The sequence below is a fragment of the Eleutherodactylus coqui genome, chromosome 1 (assembly GCF_035609145.1).
Source record: "Eleutherodactylus coqui strain aEleCoq1 chromosome 1, aEleCoq1.hap1, whole genome shotgun sequence".
Taxonomy (NCBI): Eukaryota; Metazoa; Chordata; class Amphibia; order Anura; family Eleutherodactylidae; genus Eleutherodactylus; species Eleutherodactylus coqui.
This window is the reverse complement of record NC_089837.1, coordinates 426,297,900-426,318,050: the sequence shown is the minus strand read 5'-3', so window position 1 is coordinate 426,318,050 and position 20,151 is coordinate 426,297,900.

Sequence of the window (20,151 nt, the reverse complement as noted above, 5' to 3'; positions counted from 1 at the left end):
CAATCCACACTGCAAGGGGAAAGCCGTCAGCGCTCTGCCCCCTACACAAATCAGTCAGTGCCTTTGTGCCAGACAGGTCAAACACCGCAATGGGAACTATGTTTGCACCAACAGCATAGGTGGGTCCTAGGAAACCCAAGACATGAACAAAAAATTGATCTGAGCGGCCAAACATGGCAGACTTGCACCGCGCCCACGGCATAGGCCTCAGCCCACAGATTCAGCAATCCTAGGCTGGAAGCGGACTTTCACTGCACCCAGGACAGAGGCCTCTGCACAAACCCTCAGCAATCGCGTGCCTACAACGGACTCCAATGCTAGCGTAGCTGTGCATGTCTCATTAGCGCTGTATTGATCCTGTAGTTTGTCCCAATGCAGTGCCCCGGATAGTAGAGCTAATGTCAGATTAAATACAGCTGGGCTTTGGCCCACACTGCATGCCCCAGTCAGACTGGGGTTCTTTATAAGTAGACACAGGCAGGTACAACTCCGTGTGGACTGACAGCATGGGTGGGTCCCAGGAAGCCACCGGCGTTACATAAATAAATCCCATTGCATTGCCCAGCACAGCTGAGGTAACATCAGATTAAATGCAGGTGGGCTTCGGCCCACACTGCATGCCCCAGTCTGACCGGGGTTTTTAATACATAGACACAGGAAGGTACAAATCCCTAATGTGAAGTCCGTGTGGACCCAAAGCATAGGTGGCTCCCTGGAACCCACCGTTGGTACATAAACAAATCCCATTGCAGTGCCCTGGACAGCAGAGCTAACGTCAGATACAATACAGGTGGGCTTTGGCCCACAGTGCATGCCCCAGTCAGACTGGTAATATGTACCTTAACAGTAACCGCGTTGGTGGGAATGTGGTGGCGACTGCGGACCTAGTAGCGCGGTTTTATTTAGTTGGTTTTCGGAATGTGGCCAGGATTAAGTGGGCCATGGCGGGGGGATGGTAGGGGGGCTCTCTTGTTGTGTCGTTAAAGGTGAAATTCTTGGACAGCCACCAGACGGACCAATGCAAAGGTATTTGCCAAGAATGTTTTCATTGTTGGAGGAGGAGGGGGATGTTTTTGAGGCACTACGTGTCCTCTCCACGTGTCCATGGTTATATGCACCTTAACAGTAACCGCGTTGGTGGGAAATGGCCTCGCCACCATCATGTCTTTGGGAAGCCTCCGTTTCCACACCCCATAGCATTAGCAGCGGTATAGGCAGAGCCCAGAATTAGTAACATTTCAGCTGTAGCATTAGGGACAGGCCCCAGTAACATATCACTAGCAGCATTATAGGGGGAGCACAGTATTAGTTCCATTTCAGTAGTAGTAGCAGTCTGGACAGGCCCCAGTAACAATTCCGAAGCAGCAGTATAGGGGGAGCACAGTCTTAGTTCCATTTCAGTAATAGTAGCACTCAAGACAGGCCCCAGTAACAACTCCGAAGCAGCAGTATAGGGGGAGCACAGTCTTAGTTCCATTTCAGTAATAGTAGCAGTCTAGAAAGGCCCCAGTAACAATTCCGAAGCAGCAGTATAGGGGGAGCACAGTATTAGTTCCATTTCAGTAGTAGTAGCAGTCAAGACAGGCCACAGTAACATTCCCGTTGCAGCAGTTAAGGGAGATAACCGTCTCTTTCACATTTCAGTAGTTGCAGTATAGACAAGGCCCCAGTTACATTTATGTAGCAAAAGTGTAGGCAAATCCCACACACCTTGCTGTACCATGAGTGCAGGCGAAGCCCATAAAAATTACTAGGATTACACTGTAGGCGAGGGCCCAAAAAAATTGGTGTACCAACAGTACTAATGTACCTCAGAAAAATTGCCCCAGCCCAACCAGGAGGGCAGGTGAAACCCATTAATCGCTTAGCTTACTGTGGCTTAATTTGTAACTAGGCCTGGAGGCAGCCCAGTAAAATAAAAATTGGTTCAGGTGCAAGTTTCAACGCTTTAATGAGAATTGAAACGTATAAACATTGTTTACAAATATAATATGACTGAGCCTTGTGGGCCTAAGAAAAATTGCCCGTTCGGCGCGATTACGTCAGGTTTCAGGAGGAGGAGCAGGAGGAGGAGGATGAATATAATACACAGATTAATGAAGCTAAAAGGTCCCCGTTTTTTATGGTGATAGAGAACGATGCTTCCATCCGCGGGTGCAGCCTACGTATTGTTTAGGTACCGCTGCTGTCCGCTGGTGGAGAAGAGAAGTTTGGGGAAATCCAGGCTTTGTTCATCTTTATGAGTGTAAGCCTGTCGGCACTGTCAGTTGACAGGCGGCTACGCTTATCCGTGATGATTCCCCCAGCCGCACTAAACACCCTCTCTGACAAGACGCTAGCCGCAGGGCAAGCAAGCACCTCCAGGGCATACAGCGCGAGTTCAGGCCACGTGTCCAGCTTCGACACCCAGTAGTTGTAGGGAGCAGAGGCGCCACGGAGGATGGTCGTGTGATCGGCTACGTACTCCCTCACCATCCTTTTACAGTGCTCCCGCTGACTCAGCCTTGACTGGGGAGCGGTGACACAGTCTTGCTGGGGAGCCATAAAGCTGGCAAAGGCCTTGGAGAGTTTTCCTCTGCCTGCGCTGTACATGCTGCCTGATCTCCGCGCCTCCCCTGCTACCTGGCCCTCGGAACTGCGCCTTCTGCCACTAGCGCTGTTGAATGGGAACCGGTCCCAGGCTCTGACTCGGTCCCAGCCTCCACTAAATTCACCCAATGTGCCGTCAGGGAGATATAGTGGCCCGGCTTGTCTGGGCTTGTCCACGTGTCCCTTGTTAAGTGGACCTTGGCAGTAACCGCGTTGGTGAGGGCGCGTACAATGTTGTGGGAGACGTGGTTGTGCAGGGCTGGGACACCACATCGGGAAAAGTAGTGGCGACTGGGAACCGAGTAGCGCGGGGCCGCCGCCGCCATCATGTTTTTGAAAGCCTCCGTTTCCACAAGCCTATACGGCAGCATCTCCAGGCTGATCAATTTGGCTATGTGCACGTTTAACGCTTGAGCGTACGGGTGCGTGGCGGCGTACTTGCGCTTGCGCTCAAATAGTTGCGCTAGTGACGGCTGGACGCTACGCTGAGAGACATTGCTGTATGTGGTCAAGGACAGCGGAGGTGAGCGTGTGGGTGCAGGCCAGGAGACGGTTGTGCCTGTGTCCTGAGAGGGGGGTTGGATCTCAGTGGCAGGTTGGGGCACAGGGGGAGAGGCAGTGGTGCAAAGCGGAGGCGGTGAACGGCCTTCGTCCCACCTTGTGGGGTGCTTGGCCATCATATGCCTGCGCATGCTGGTGGTGGTGAGGCTGGTGGTGGTGGATCCCCGGCTGATCATGGCGTGACAAACCTTGCACACCACAGTTCGTCGGTCGTCTGCACTCTCAGTGAAAAACTGCCACACCTTTGAGCACCTCGGCCTCTGCAGGGTGGCATGGCGCGAGGGGGCGCTTTGGGAAACAGTTGGTGGATTATTCGGTCTGGCCCTGCCTCTACCCCTGGCCACCGCACTGCTTCTTCCAACCTGCCCTGCTGCTGCACTTGCCTCCCCCTCTGAAGACCTGTCCTAAGTAGGCTTAGCAAACCAGGTGGGGTCAGTCACCTCATCGTCCTGCTGCTCTTCCTCCGTTTCCTCTGTGCGCTCCTCCCTCGGACTTACTGAAATTACTACTACCTCACTGATAGACAACTGTGTCTCATCGTCATTGTCCTCCTCACCCACTGAAAGCTCTTGAGACAGTTGCCGGAAGTCCTCAGCCTCATCCCCTGGACCCCGGGAACTTTCCAAAGGCTGGGCATCGGTCACGACAAACTCCTCCGGTGGGAGAGGAACCATTGCTGCCCAATCTGGGCAGGGGCCCGAGAACAGTTCCTGGGAGTCTGCCTGCTCCTCAGAATGTGTCATTTTCATGGAGTGAGGAGGCTGGGAGGAAGGAGGAGCAGCAGCCAGAGGATTCAGAGTTGCAGCTGTGGACGGCGTAGAAGACTGGGTGGTCGATAGATTGCTGGATGCACTTTCTGACATCCACGACAGGACCTGCTCACACTGCTCAGTTTCTAATACAGGTCTACCGCGTGGACCCATTAATTGTGAGATGAATGTGGGGACGCCAGAAACTTGCCTCTCTCCTAATCCCGCAGCAGTCGGCTGCGATACACCTGGACAAGGAGCTCGGCCTGTGCCCACACCCTGACTTGGGCCTCCGCGTCCTCACCCCCGTCCACGCCCTCTAGGCCTACCCCTACCCCTCAGCATGGTGTATTACGAGTAGAGCAGAAACAGAACGCTGTAATTAAATGTGCCGCTTATTGGCCTGTGGTTGGAGGCTGACTTACGGAGGCTTACGGAGCACACAGCAGAGCCAGGAAACAATTATGAGCAAGCCTGTAGTGAGACCTAGGTGCGTATGACTGAGCTACTGGAATGCACAGTACAGAACCAGTCAAGTGGCCAAAGGCCAGTGGTAGGCCTTAAGTATTTTGCTTCTATTTTTTAAAATGGTGAGGTGAAAAACCAGACAGACACCGTATGCAGCGTATATATTGTATACTCTTTCCCTCTGGCGGGATGACAGTGATCATGTAACGGACACAGCAGAGCCAGGAAACAATTATGCGCAAGCCTGTAGTGAGACCTAAGTGCGTATGACTGAGCTACTGGAATTCACAGCGCAGAACCAGTCAAGTGGCCAAAGGCCAGTGGTAGGCCTTAAGTATTTTGCTTCAATTTTTTAAAATGGTGAGGTGAAAAACCAGACAGACACTGTATGCAGCGTATATATGTATACTGTTTCCCTCTGGCGGGATGACGGCGATCATGTAACGGACACAGCAGAGTCAGGAAACAATTATGCGCAAGCCTGCTGTAACGCTTAGCTGGGTATTAGTTAGCGACTATTACCCCCAGTAGACACGCAGTAAACTGAAGACGGTCACAGGCAGCCCAAATATAGTATTTTTCCCAAATTTTTTTGAAAAAGCCCACTGCCTATATAGCCAGTATACCTCTTTCCCTGTATCACTGTCCCTGCCTCTCCCTATAGCAGCTACAGCAAGCCAGCACTTTCCCTCGCAGTGTAAGTCTGCCATGTTTGGCCACTCTGATTTCTTTATTGTTCATGTCTTGGACCCACCTATGCTGTGGGTGCACACAGACTTCCCATCGCAGTGTTTGACCTGTCTGGCACAAAGACACTGACTGACTTGGGTAGGGGGCAGAGTGCAGATGGCTTTCCCCTTGCGGTGTAGATTGAGCTATCCGACATCTAGACAGACTGAATATTGTGTGGGCACATGGATTCACCATAGCTATGTAACTCATGCCCACGTTTGCAGCTCCTGACGGAGGTTGGCACTGGAATGAAGATCGAACGTCAATTTTTCATTGATTCTCGACTGCATTGTGGGCTATCGCCTCCCCCCCCCTTTTAAAGAGGGTCGCTACCTGGCCCTGCCAACCCTCTGCAGTGTGTGCCTCCGGTTCCTCTTCATTGCAGACGCACTTATAAATAGACATGAGGGTGGTGTGGCTATGAAGCGAGCGTGTGGCATGAGGGCAGCTGAAGGCTGTGCAGGGACACTTTTGTGTGCGCTGTGGATGCTGGGTCATGCGGGGGGTTGGGCAGCATGTAACCCTGGAGAAGAGGCAGCAGTGTGACCCGCAGGCAGTGATTGTGCTTTGTTGGAGGTAGTGTGGTCCTTAGCTAAGGTGTGCCTTGCTAATGAAGCTTTGTCCGAAGTAAAAGTTGTTAGTGGGGGGGGGGTCTCACTCTTGCCGCTATTGTGGCTTAATAGTGAGACCTGAGGGCCTGAGATGCAGCCCTGCATGCTGCCCCTGCCCTGCTCTATCCGTTTCTGTGGTGTTTCCATCACTTTCGTATGTTTTCCAGATTTTCACAAGTGAAAACCGAAGCGGAGCATTGGTCATATACAAAAATGCTCAAGTCGCCCATTGACTTCAATGGGGTTCGTTACTGGAAACGAGCTCTCGAGCATCGCGGGAAGTTCAACTCGAGCAACGAGCACCCGAGTTTTTTGGTGCTCGCTCATCTCTAATTTCTATGTTTATAAGACTGCAATTGCTGGAAAAATTAATGTTGCTGACATTTTTACTGTTTGTCTTTGGCACCACAATCTACAGTCCTGTTAGATTTTATGTGTGAATGTACACTAAGAAAAATTCTAAAGAAAAATCACTTTTATTCTATTTGTAGCTTTATAAATATAATGAGGAATATTTTTCATCAGATGATTTTTGAGTGATGTAAGCTTTCCCTCATGCTTTTATTCTCTCCTCTAGTGTAAAATATGACAAATGTTGCAAAATAGTAATACATTTATTAAATTTTACACTGAATTTTAGACATAAATATGTTTAGAGATATTGAGTTACTATGTATGTCACGCAGCTACTGGAGTAAGATTGCAACCAATTTTTTAAAAAGTTGTATATCATAAATGTCTCTAAATCCTGACCAAACAGTAGGCCACATCCACTGCTCTAGAAACATTTGGAAAGTTGAGTGAAAGGTGTCATATCTGTTATTTCTGGCACAAATCAATAGTAATTCTATCTAAATTGATTTAGATCAAAAAGGTGAAACTTACACCAGAATTCTGGTGGAATACCATTAATAAATGAGTTCCAAATACCTGCATGTTGTACATATTTATTTTAGTGCTGAAATTCAAAACTTACAAATATACTGCATGCCCTATGTGACTATATAGGTTTTTTTGTAGCTTGATTTTAAGATACAAGAGCTATTTCTATTTTGTACTCATTTTTATGATAGTTGATTGTTTGCATATTATTATGCAGTTGAGACTGCTGATGTTATTAATGGACTGCAAATTATTTGAGTCATTACCGATTTTCCCTTGTAAAGTTAGATAAATATTTTTACTTAAACTAACATACTTCACTATAAATAGAGCAAAAACTGGAAAAAATAAGTATTTGTTGAGTCTGGGTATACTTTCTTTGTAATTTATTACTTTAAACATTGCAAGGAGCAGAAAGCAATGCAGCTAACAGTATAATAGCTCAAGATTCTGTGCTTCACATAATAAGAGGAAATTCCATAATATCAATGAAGAATGATGATTTTGTTTTTTGCAGATACATGAAAGATTGTGCACCAGTTCATCTTGCCTGGGGCTTTCTTGAACTATGAATCTTTGGCTTTCAAGATAGAGACATAATAGAAACCTCTTGCAGGTGACATATTTTTATTTGTTGAATGGCATGACCTCACAGTTATTTGTTGCATTCTCTGCTGAGAACCTTTGTATTCTGTAACACCTTTCTCTAAGGAACGTGATACTGAAATGCTGATATTTAGAATGCAGCAATTTTATTTCGTGACTTTGCTTCTAAATTTAAGGGACGATAAGAAGCAGAGACGGCTTGGGCTCTATGTGTTCTAAATTATTTTCTCTGCTGCAAATTTCTAATAAAATACAAGAATGAAATATAAATAATTAATGATAGTATACAATATATATATTCATAGGAATGAGATGAATATATTTAGACTAATAGAGTTTTGACTACACTGAATGCATTTATTTAAATTAGATATATTACTGATCATTTATATTTTAGCAGAAATTGAAGAAATCTTTGAAGTTTTGTGCATATTTACTAAGTATTGCTTGTGTTAAAGAAAACCTACTGTAGTATACAAAAAATTCACACATACGTGCTGTAGACTAATTTAATGAGTATATACAGTGATTTCTTTCTATCTGAAAATAGTAGGAGGGCCAATTAGTTTATATCCGTTGAATATGTCTAGAACATCTAATTATTGGAACATTTGAAATGGCCTTGCCAAACAGAATGCCTAGATATTAGAGATGAGCGAACGTACTCGTCCGAGCTTGATACTCATTCGAGTATTAGCATGTTCGAGATGCTCGTTACTCGAGACGAGTACCATGCGATGTTCGAGTTACTTTCCCTTTCATCTCTGAGACGTTAGCGCGCTTTTCTGGCCAATAGAAAGACAGGGAAGGCATTACAACTTCCCCCTGCGACGTTCAAGCCCTATACCACCCCCCTGCAGTGAGTGGCTGGTGAGATCAGGTGTCACCCGAGAATATAAATCGGCCCCTCCTGCGGCTCGCCACAGATGCATTCTGACAGAGATCAAGGACAGTGCTGCTGGTTCGGGAGCTGCTATAGGGAGAGCGTTAGGAGTTATTTTAGGCTTCAAGAACCCCAAGGTCCTTCTTAGGGCCACATCTAACCGTGTGCAGTAGTGTGGAGGCTGCTTTTTGCAGTGTTGCACATTTTTTTTTTCCTGTCCACAAGTGTACTGGGTCTCTGCTGGGGGTAGTTGTCCTAATTCATACGCAGCCAGCTAAGTGTTACAGCAGGCTTGCGCAAAATTCTTTCCTGCCTCTGTGTTGCCTCTTACATCACCGCTGTATTCCTGTCCACAAGTGTACTGGGTCTCTGCTGGGGATAGTTGTCCTAATTCATACGCAGCCAGCTAAGTGTTACAGCAGGCTTGCGCAAAATTCTTTCCTGCCTCTGTGTTGCCTCTTACATCAGCGCTGTATTCCTGTCCACAAGTGTACTGGGTCTCTGCTGGGGGTAGTTGTCCTAATTCATACGCAGCCAGCTAAGTGTTACAGCAGGCTTGCACAAAATTCTTTCCTGCCTCTGCTGTGCGCTCCATAAGCGAAGTCAGCCTCCAACCACAGGCCAATAAGCAGCACATTTTATTACAGCGTTCTGTTTCTGCACTACTGGTAATACACCATACTGAGGGGTAGGGGTAGGCCTAGAGGACGTGGACGCGGCCGAGGACGCGGAGGCCCAAGTCAGGGTGTGGGCACAGGCCGAGCTCCTGATCCAGGTGTATCGCAGCCGACTGCTGCGGGATTAGGAGAGAGGCACGTTTCTGGCGTCCCCACATTCATCTCACAATTAATGGGTCCACGTGGTAGACCTTTATTAGAAAATGAGCAGTGTGAGCAGGTCCTGTCGTGGATGGCAGAAAGTGCATCCAGCAATCTATCAACCACCCAGAGTTCTGCGCCGTCCACAGCTGCAACTCTGAATCCTCTGGCTGCTGCTCATCCTTCCTCCCAGCCTCCTCACTCCATTACAGTGACACATTCTGAGGAGCAGGCAGACTCCCAGGAACTGTTCCCGGGCCCCTGGCCAGAATGGCCAGCAATGGTTCCTCTCCCACCGGAGGAGTTTGTCGTGACCGATGCCCAACCCTTGGAAAGTTCCCAGGGTCCGGGGGATGAGGCTGGGGACTTCCGGCAACTGTCTCAAGAGCTTTCAGTGGGTGAGGAGGACGATGACGATGAGACACAGTTGTCTATCACTCAGGTAGTAGTAATTGGAGTGCAACGGAGGAGTGCACAGAGGATTCGGAGGAAGATCAGCAGGACGATGAGGTGACTGACCCCACCTGGTTTGCTACGCCTACTGAGGACAGGTCTTCAGAGGGGGAGGCAAGTGCAGCAGCAGGGCAGGTTGGAAGAGGCAATGCGGTGGCCAGGGGTAGAGGCAGGGCCAGACCGAATAATCCACCAACTGTTTCCCAAAGCGCCCCCTCGCGCCATGCCACCCTGCAGAGGCCGAGGTGCTCAAAGGTCTGGCAGTTTTTCACTGAGAGTGCAGACGACCGACGAACAGTGGTGTGCAACCTTTGTCGCGCCAAGATCAGCCGGGAAGCCACCACCACCAGCCTCACCACCACCAGCATGCGCAGACATATGATGGCCAAGCACCCCACAAGGTGGGACGAAGGCTGTTCACCGCCTCCGGTTTGCACCGCTGCCTCTCCCCCTGTGCCCCAACCTGCCACTGAGATCCAACCCCCCTCTCAGGACACAGGCACTACCGTCTCCTGGCCTGCACCCACACCCTCACCTCCGCTGTCCTCGGCCCCATCCAGCAATGTATCTCAGCGCACCGTCCAGCCGTCGCTAGCGCAAGTGTTGGAGCGCAAGCGCAAGTACGCCGCCACGCACCCGCACGCTCAAGCGTGAAACGTGCACATAGCCAAATTGATCAGCCTGGAGATGCTGCCGTATAGGGTTGTGGAAATGGAGGCTTTCAAAGGTATGATGGCGGCGGCGGCCCCGCGCTACTCAGTTCCCAGTCGCCACTACTTTTCCCGATGTGCCGTCCCAGCCCTGCACGACCACGTCTCCCGCAACATTGTACGCGCCCTCACCAATGCGGTTAATGCTAAGCTCCACTTAACAACGGACACGTGGACAAGCACAGGCGGGCAGGGCCACTATATCTCCCTGACGGCACATTGGGTGAATTTAGTGGAGGCTTGGACAGAGTCAGAGCCCGGGAATGCTCACGTCCTACCCACCCCCAGAATTGCGGGCTCCAGCTCGGTGGTGGTATCTGCGGCGGTGTATGCTTCCTCCACTAAACCACCCTCCTCCTCCTACGCAACCTCTGTTTCGCAATCAAGATGTGTCAGCAGCAGCACGTCGCCAGCAGTCGGTGTCACGCGGCGTGGCAGCACAGCGGTGGGCAAGCGTCAGCAGGCCGTGCTGAAACTACTCAGCTTAGGAGAGAAGAGGCACACGGCCCACGAACTGCTGCAGGGTCTGACAGAGCAGACCGACCGCTGGCTTGCGCCGCTGAGCCTCCAACCGGGCATGGTCGTGTGTGACAACGGCCGTAACCTGGTGGCGGCTCTGCAGCTCGGCAGCCTCACGCACGTGCCATGCCTGGCCCACGTCTTTAATTTGGTGGTTCAGCGCTTTCTGAAAAGCTACCCATGCTTGTCAGACCTGCTCGGAAAGGTGCGCCGGCTCTGCGCACATTTCCGCAAGTCCCACACGGACGCTGCCACCCTGCGCACTCTGCAACATCGGTTTCATCTGCCAGTGCACCGACTGCTGTGCGACGTGCCCACACGGTGGAACTCTACGCTCCACATGTTGGCCAGGCTCTATGAGCAGCGTAGAGCTATAGTGGAATACCAACTCCAACATGGGCGGCGCAGTGGGAGTCAGCCTCCTCAATTCTTTATAGAAGAGTGGGCCTGGTTGGCAGACATCTGCCAGGTCCTTGGAAACTTTGAGGAGTCTACCCAGATGGTGAGCGGGGATGCTGCAATCATTAACGTCACCATTCCTCTGCTATTCCTCTTGAGAAGTTCCCTGCAAAGCATAAAGGCAGACGCTTTGCGCTCGAAACAGAGGCGGGGGAAGACAGTATGTCGCTGGATAGTCAGAGCACCCTCCTGTCTATATCTCAGCGCGTTGAGGAGGAGGAGGATGAGAAGGAGGGGGAAGAGACAGCTTGGCCCACTGCTGAGGGTACCCATGCTGCTTGCCTGTCATCCTTTCAGCGTGTAAGGCCTGAGGAGGAGGAGGAGGAGGAGGAGGATCCTGAAAGTGATCTTTCTAGTGAGGACAGCCATGTGTTGCGTACAGGTACCCTGGCACACATGGCTGACTTCATGTTAGGATGCCTTTCTCGTGACCCTCGCGTTACACGCATTCTGGCCACTACGGATTACTGGGTGTACACACTGCTTGACCCACGGTATAAGGAGAACCTTTCCACTCTCATACCCGAAGAGGAAAGGGGTTCGAGAGTGATGCTATACCACAGGACCCTGGCGGACAAACTGATGGTAAAATTCCCATCCGACAGCGCTAGTGGCAGAAGGCGCAGTTCCGAGGGCCAGGTAGCAGGGGAGGCATGGAGATCAGGCAGCATGTACAGCACAGGCAGGGTAACACTCTCTAAGGCCTTTTACAGCTTTCTGGCTCCCCAGCAAGATTGTGTCACCACTCCCCAGTCAAGGCTGAGTCGGCGGGAGCACTGTAAAAGGATGGTAAGGGAGTACGTAGCCGATCGCACGACCGTCCTCCGTGACGCCTCTGCCCCCTACAACTACTGGGTGTCGAAGCTGGACACGTGGCCTGAACTTGCGCTGTATGCCCTGGAGGTGCCTGCTTGTCCTGCGGCTAGCGTCTTGTCAGAGAGGGTGTTTAGTGCGGCTGGGGGAATCATCACGGATAAGCGTCCCCGCCTGTCAACCGACAGTGCCGACAGGCTTACACTCATCAAGATGAACAAAGCCTGGATTTCCCCAGACTTCTCTTCTCCACCAGCGGACAACAGCGATACCTAAACAATACGTAGGCTGCACCCGCAGATGAAAGCATTGTTCTCTATCACCATCAAAAACGTGGACCTTTTAGCTTCATCAATCTGTGTATAATATTCATCCTCCTCCTCCTGCTCCTCTTCCTGAAACCTGACGTAATCACGCCGAACGGGCAATTTTTCTTAGGCCCACAAGGCTCAGTCATATAATTTTTCTAAACAATTTTTATACGTTTCAATGCTCATTAACGCGTTGAAACTTTCACCTGAACCAATTTTTATTTTAACTGGGCTGCCTCCAGGCCTAGTTACAAATTAAGCCACATTAACCAAAGCGATTAATGGGTTTCACCTGCCCTCTTGGTTGGGCATGGGCAATTTTTCTGACGTACATTAGTACTGTTGGTACACCACTTTTTGGGGGGCCTCGCCTACAGTGTAATCCAATTAATTTTTTGCCCACCTGCATTAAAGCTGACATTACATCAGCTGTGATGGGCACTGCAATGGGATATATTTATGTACCGCCGGTGGGTTCCAGGGAGCCACCCATGCTGTGGGTCCACAGGGAGTTGTAACTGCATGTGTCTACTTCTAAAGAACCCCAGTCTGACTGGGGCATGCAGTGTGGGCCGAAGCCCACCTGCATTAAACATGACATTACCTCAGCTGTGCTGGGCAATGCAATGGGATATATTTATGTACCGCCGGTGGCTTCCTGGCACCCACCCATGCTGTCGGTCCACACGGAGTTGTAACTGCATGTGTCTACTTCTAAAGAACCCCAGTGTGACTGGGGCATGCAGTGTGGGCCGAAGCCCACCTGCATTTAATCGGACGTTACCTCAGCTGTGATGGGCACTGCAATGGGATACATTTATGTACAGCCGGTGGGTTCCAGGGAGCCACCCATGCTGTGGGTGCACACGGAATTCCCATTGCGGAGTTGTACCTGCCTGTGACTATTTTAAAAAAACGCAGTCTGACTGGGGCATGCAGACACCTTGACAGAATGAATAGTGTGTGGCACATAGGTTCCCCATTGCTATGCCCACGTGTGCAGCTCCTGATGGAGGTGGCACAGGATTGGCTTTCTCATTGCTTCTGTACAGCATTGTGGGCTATCGCCCTGCCCCTTTTAAAGAGGGTCGCTGCCTAGCCGTGCCAACCCTCTGCAGTGTGTGCCTGCGGTTCCTCCTCATGGCAGACGCACTTATAAATAGACATGAGGGTGGCGTGGCATGAGTGCAGCTGAAGGCTGCGCAGGGACAGTTTGGTGTGCGCTGTGGACACTGCGTCGTGCGGGGGGGGGGGGGGGGGGGTTGGGCAGCATGTAACCCAGGAGAAGTGGCAGCGGAGTGTCATGCAGGCAGTGATTGTGCTTTGTTGGAGGTAGTGTGGTGCTTAGCTAAGGTATGCATTGCTAATGAGGGCTTTTCAGAAGTAAAAGTTGTTGGGAGGGGGGGCCCACTCTTGTCGCTATTGTGGCTTAATAGTGGGACCTGGGAACTTGAGATGCAGCCCAACATGCAGCCCCTCGCCTGCCCTATCCGTTGCTGTGTCGTTCCCATCACTTTCTTGAATTGCCCAGATTTTCACAAATGAAAACCTTAGCGAGCATCGGCGATATACAAAAATGCTCGAGTCGCCCATTGTCTTCAATGGGGTTCGTTACTCGAAACGAACCCTTGAGCATCGCGAAAATTTCGTCCCGAGTAATGAGCACCCGAGCATTTTGGTGCTCGCTCATCTCTACTAGATATAAAAAAAACTAAACTTAAGTGATCACAGCATTTTCCGACTTGTGTTAATATGATTGTCAGTGTGATAACTAGCAAAAGTGCCATTTAATTTATTTATTTAAAATGATGTTTTTTTCTTGTGTATTTTATTAAAAAATCAGTCCTTTTCTTCTAATTTGCTACCTGTTGTACATGCACATGTAAGAAGACCCATAGAACCCATACTTTTAAATTTCTGTGTAAGTTTTGTGCATCTTGCTATACACAAAACTGTGTATCTTGCAATACACAAAACTTACACAAGAAACTCATCCGTGTAATTAGAGCCTAAGGCCTCGGTCACACAGGTTTCTTTTTTTGCACGATTTGCGCATCGCATAACGGATGCGCATCCGCAAATCGCGTGACCGGGGCTGACGATTTGCCGAAAAATCTGCATCTAGCCGCGTTTTATCATCGCAGCAAAACGGCCGTCTGACCTGAGAAAAATCGCTGTGCACATCAAAATGTGCATGAATCTTGGACTGGACTGAACTTTTTCGGAACTTTTTCGCCGTGCATGTAATCATGCTGCAGCCCATTACAAGGTGTTATAAATAGCTGCTAATAAGGCCTGTTCTTCATTCTGCTTCTGGTTCTACCTGGATGTGCGTGACATTACTGGAGTTGGAGAGATGTCGTCGCGAGATGATATTTTCTTTATTACCTGGTTGATGATGCGTCTATCTAGGCTTTCTGCTCGCCTGCCAGAGGATGTGTTTGGCTACCTTGCTAGTGACCAACCTAGGGCTAGCTATAGTGCTGGGCCGGTCAGAAGGAGGAGGAGGAGGACTAGGAGGTACTGGGTGCATCCGCTGGTGGAGCTGCGGGAACGTATTGGGATGTTTCACTCCCTGTACGCGGACCTGAGGCAGTACCCAGACAGGTTCATTGCCTTTTGTCGTTTGTCGGTCAGCATGTTCGATGAACTTCTGGAGGTGGTGCGTGCCGGCATTACGCACAGTGATACCAACATGCGCGAAAGTATCTCTGCTGAGGAAAGACTCCTGGTCACTCTGCGGTAAGTTCTCATCTGTCTCTAGGTCACATCATCTGTCGTTATCTTTCATCCCTTCCCTGTTTAGCCTTTGTACCTTTGTCTATACATGTTAGGGCTTATTCTGACGACTGTATATCGTCTCGTGTTTTCACGCCGAGCCGATATACGTTGTCCTTGTCTGCAGTTGGAGGATGATGGAAGAGCCAGGAGCATGAACTGAGCTCCTGGTGATAAACTCAAGAGTATTCGGCCATGTCCAAACGTTGACAAATATAATCCCAAAACTGCTGGGTGGTAGTGTGCACCTGAGCTGTTGGTGGTCACGAATCTGTATGTATGAGTCCAGTTCCTTGTGATGGGCAACTTGTGGCACGAGTTATCAATAAACACCTTGTTTGAAGTCTGCCTTGATAACTTCACAGCATTCTGGATGCATCTGCTACCAAATGCACTATGACATTTTTGGAAGGCAACTTTTTAGAAATGACTGGTGGGCTGGAACCTCTTGCTTGTACTATCCTTAAACTTAAGATTAATAAAAGATGACCACACCAGAAACTTTTTTGCAAAATGGCAACAAAGATATACCTGGCGTGACTAGAGATATGCCATTGACCATTGATACAAAGGAGTTTGTTCATCAATTCAATGATATATTCAAAACACCATACACAATGAACTGTTTTAGATATTTTTTATTGTGCCACAAAAATTGGTCTGCTTTATTCACCGACATTTGTCATTAAATAAAAGTTTAGGCAAGAAAAACAAATACAACAAGAATGTGCTCACAAACACAAAGCAGATTTCAACACAAAGGGACATTTTATTTCCGGCAACTCTGCTGCAGAGCTTTGGATGAAGCCCTACCAGAATAAGGAAGGTACAGAAAAGTATACCATGCTGCATTTTTAAAGCGCAAATGAACCACATCAGCACAACACCTGTTTGAGCCCCGAGGGTGATCCAGACACACCTTTGTTGGAGTGTCCCTCCTGGGCAAACATTTTCATTCCTCCTCCTGGAGCCCCAGGGACTTCAGTGGGAGTCAGCAAATTTGGCCCGCCCCTCATCGAAGGCCACCCCTGCTCTGGGCAACTGCGCTCCCCAGTGTCTCCAAATGGTGGTGGAGTAAAATAGTCGGCTTGCGCTGCCTGCAAAACACGGTCCCTGCCTCTACTATATGGGTGTGGGTTCTGGGTGCCTAACCCTACCATGGAGACGCCAGTGGTCCAAATACCAAAATAACTCCATATCTGTACTATCCAAGAGAGCAGCCTCAAGCACGCTCTCCATGGCAACCCTCACCATGGCCTGTAGCCGTGACCAAATGCATCAGTACCATCCTCACCTGCCTGTCATCTCAAATACTGCAATGCAGCATGCTCAATATCACCTGGGAGAAAAGGAGGTGGCTGATGCAAGTGACGATGCTCAGGGGTAGCCGGAGGAGGATTCATTTGGCCCCTCCTATGGGTCCGCCTAGGGGAAATCTGTTGTGAGCGACGAACAGAACATCGACGTCATGACAAAACAGGATCCCTCCTGGAAATACGGGATTGACGCCTAGGCGGAGCCGTAGGAGGACGGCCAGAGGAATCCCGAGGGGGATTTAAAACAGGAGACCCTTAAATCTGTCTCTCAGGCACAGGGTGTTGCATCTCCCAAGATGAGGATGATGTCTCGCCCGTTGAGGCACTTCCAGCCTCTTCCTCCGACGTCCGTCCTTCTACATTGCTTGCTCTCCTAAGGACCTAAGGGAGAATACAATTTATTAGTATGTACCCCGCAGCAACAGTTGCCACAAAATCTATAAACAGTCTAATTTGGCTTTGCTAGTTTGTGACCAAATGCTACATACTATATGAAAGCTCCCTTCCCATGATGAATGTAACACCTCCAAAAATAGCGCTACATTATAACAGGAGTTAGTTTACTGCAGACAAGCCTTGGAGGACAAACCAATGCTTTGGAAGGGCAGAAATAAGAATGAAAAATGCTATGGTGCTGAAATACATACACCGATAATGTAAATAAGCCTCAAATAAAAGCATTTTTCTTTCAGCAACATCACCGATGGGGGTGAAGGGAATGGAACACATGTTCAAATGCACCTTACCTACTGGGTAATAGAATGAAAGCTGAGAGCTGCCTCTGATTGGTCCGTGCGCTGAGCCAATCAGAGGCAGCACTCACCCATTCATGAATTCAGTTTCTTGTTAACTCCGCTTTGCACTCTATTCTCAGGTTCATTGAGCACTACTCTAAGTTTCTCATTGCATGGGATTCAAGACACTATAGGCATTTTTACTATCTTAAAGGGGTTGTCTCGCGCCGAAACGGGTGTTTTTTTCCATAGGCCCCCCGTTCGGCGCAGGACAACCCCAAAGGATGTGTTTAAAAAAAAAAAAAATTATTACTTACCCGAATCCCTGCTCTGCGACGTCTTCCTTCTTCCTTCTTCTTCCTTCACCAAGATGGCCGCCGGGATCTTCACCCATGATGCACCGCGGGTCTTCTCCCATGGTGCACCGTGGGCTCTGTGCGGTCCATTGCCGATTCCAGCCTCCTGATTGGCTGGAATCGGCACACGTGACGGGGCGGAGCTACGAGGACCAGCTCTCCGGCACGAGCGGCCCCATTCACCAGGAAGAAGACCGCACAGCGCAAGCGCGTCTAAAATAGCAAGAAGACATCAGAATTAGACGGATCCATGGCGACGGGGACGCTAGCAACGGAGCAGGTAAGTGAATAACTTCTGTATGGCTCATATTTAATGCACGATGTATATTACAAAGTGCATTAATATGGCCATACAGAAGTGTATAACCCCACTTGCTGCCGTGAGACAACCCATTTAATTTGACATGCAAAAACCCCAGTAACATGTTAGAATTAGTTTTTGAATGCTATCATGTTGGGTTAACACACGTGTAGCCATAGTAATGCTTGATTCATCAGTATTTCTCAAAGGTAACATTTCTGGAGCATCTTCTCTTTGAACTTTGTGTTTTATGCTCCTGTTATTCCTCAAAGGATCAAGGGATGAGATACATGGAGACTTTTTGTAGAGCAACTGATTGATTTTAACTATGGAGCTAGGGCTGCAGATCGAAAAGTGCATTGAGTTGCATGCAATCTGGTAAACTGCAGCTGTCACTTGGTAAGGTAGAGTTACAAAAAGTCTCAGTGTGGCCCTAGCCTCATTGACAACTGGTTGTTACTATTCCTACGGTCAAGGGGATGTGTCCCTACACAGTATGATACTTTCAGGAATGACTGGATAGTCTTACACTGTACAGCGGCACAAGTGGAGTAGCAACACTAAGTAGATTGCTGAGTCTGAGGACAAGTAAATACCATTTGCTTTATTGTGACACAGCTTGTTTACCCCTTTAGTTACTTTACAATAGCCTCTATTGCACTAAAATAACAATAGGTTTTAAGATAGCTTATTGAAGAAAGTTATCCCACTCAAGATACTTTAAAAAAGTCAGTGCATGGATTTCATTGAAACGGTACCTGTGGTTCAACTTGCAACCAATGTGATGCAGCCATTAAATGTTGACAGTGACCAATCACTATTTTTTACCAATGAAATATACCTGCTGTATCTTTCAGTTGACCAAATAGCACTGAAGATTAGCAATGTTTGTGGCATTATAAGTTGACAGAATTTTGCTTTAGGATGATCCAGAACAAAACACTATATATTTAAAATACTGTAACCTGAGGCCGATTTATTTTTAGATTTTTTGTGATTCATTTTTATCATTGCATGATCACTCTACCCAGATCTTACCACGTGATCTGTACAGGCACTGACTGCAAAGACCAGCAGTTGGAGAAGCAACACGGGTGAATATAATTTTTTTTTTCTTTATAAGCATAATGGACACCACTACTGAGGGGAGGGAGCAGTTATAAGTGGAACTGCTACTGAGTAGGTGCTGAGGTCTATATGGGCATTATCATCGAGCGGGGTTCTGTGAGGGGGATCATTATTGAGTGGGGTTCTATATTGGGCATTATTACTAAGGGGGGGCCTATGTGGAGCATAATCACTGAGAGGGGAATTGTGAGGGGCATTATTACTGAATGGGAGCCTGTGACAGGTATTATTATTAAGCATGGTCTGCGAAGGACATTATTACTGAGCAGGGTCCTATATGAGGCACTATTACTGAGTGAGAGCCTACATGGAGGATGATTACTAAGTGAGGGCCAATATGGGCCATTATTACTGAGCAAAGGCCTATATGGGGCTTTATCACTGGGGGGGAAACCTGTGATGAGCATTATTACTGAGTGAGGGCCTATATAAGGCATTATTATTGAGTGGTGGTTTAAATGGAGCATTATTACTGAATGGGGGCCTTTATGGGGGATTACTGAGTGGGGACATAAGCATAAGGGGAGAATCATTATTGAGTGGAGGCAATTTTACCTGGTCTAGGACACAAAGTGGAACTTATTATGTGGGACGTACAGGGAGTACAAAAAAGCAAATACTATTACTGTGTCGGTTACCTCAGGTGCTATTACTACTATTTGGGGTGCTATTTCATGGGGAGGTTATGTAGAAGTTTGGAAAAGGAAGCCAGGAAAATTAATGCATCAAAGATATACTGTTAACGCAGTACTAAACTAGCTAGCACAAAGTCAGGGAAGGGTGAGGAAGGCTTGGTGAAAAGTCTGTGGCCCATTGTATACTTAATCCACCACTACACATAAGGATTGAGATCTATCTCAATACTCTAACCATGCCCTAGTTGAAGATAGTCTATCATTTTGCAGTATTTTATGTCTCAATAGAGCTTTTGTATGTCTGATATGTGAAATCATCCCTTTAGTATACCGACATGTTTAAGCTGCACATTGTACACACTCAATTGTAGATTTTAAATACCATTTATTTTGTATGAATTGCTCAAATAATTTTGAATACGCAAAATCAAATGTTCTTTAATAACTTGAAAATGTCAATATTATTTTTTGCTTGTTCACTGTACCGAGTGTTGCAAATTTATTATTGAAGCAAAACCTTTTTGTATATTTGTTTCCCACATTTTATGTTTAATTTTACATAATTAGGGCAGTGCAAACTCTATTTGTCACATATTCATTAAACACTGTTCCTTGTTTCCTCCTTCACAAAATTTAGAATGAATTATCAAGGTTAATGTATATCTCCTACCATTTATCTGTGTGGTTATAATGATGTAAAATTTGTTATGCACAGTGTTAATAGAACATCTAATTTATA